Raw genomic sequence first — 1,023 nt, forward strand, 5'->3', positions numbered from 1 at the left:
AACACATTTCTAGTCCTATCCTTATGTATATTGTTTTTAATCATAGATATTGTTTGTCTTTATTATTCCTATTTTTCTTTTGCGGTGCATTTTATTCTTGGAATGTCGTCTGCAAGTTCTGCTCTGTTCACTGTTGGTCTCAACATGAAACAACACCCTCTTTTCAAATAGATGCTTTTAGTAAACAGACTTTATTAATATTTTTGCTGATAATGATTTATTTGAAAGAACAAAAACAAACCCCAAAACTTCCATTTCTTTGTTCAAAATGAAATTTGCTTTCTAGCCATTTTCTTACATTTCCCCCTCAAATCCAGGAGAGTCCAAACATCAGTTATGGAGCAACTGCACTTTAACCTTAAAGGAGCTGATAAAAAACAAAACAATGCTCCTGTCTGTTTCGGGGGTCAGACCCCCTCATTCACTGTAAAACCTGTGGCAACATGATTCATTCAATCAGTCCGACTGTTACAACACGAAGATTTCCAAAAATAATTCTTACGACATTTTGAAACGGAGGATACAAAACAACCAAAACCAAAGTTTCGTTAACCTTTGACCTCAGGAAGAGGCCGGCATCTTGAATTTTCCACCTTCTACAGATTTGAACTCCTCCAAGGGATTTCGATCGATTGGCTTCTAACTCCTCGAGCATCACTGGGAAGCTACTTGGTTTTAAAAGTTGTCGGCCTTTTCTTGCGTAGCGCACTCACAAAAGAGGTGTTTCCCTGTTGCTTGCACATTTTTCCACTGAAATATTTTAAAAGATTTGTTATAATGATCATCGGCTCAAGCTGGACAAAACAACATGACATACAATATGAATGCGTCTAGGTGACATCTTTGAAATTGAGTCATAGACAGAAAATCCAGAGACAATTTTTTATATTTTTTTACCATCAATTAAAATTTTGTCTGGAAATCCTTCACAATCTCCTTCATTCACCTCATTAGAGCAGAAACGTGTTTCCATCTTTTTTTAATCCCCTTTGCAGTAAATTACTACCACACTTCCACGCAGCA

This window comes from Oryzias latipes, chromosome 10, assembly GCF_002234675.1.
Source record: "Oryzias latipes chromosome 10, ASM223467v1".
Taxonomy (NCBI): domain Eukaryota; kingdom Metazoa; phylum Chordata; class Actinopteri; order Beloniformes; family Adrianichthyidae; genus Oryzias; species Oryzias latipes.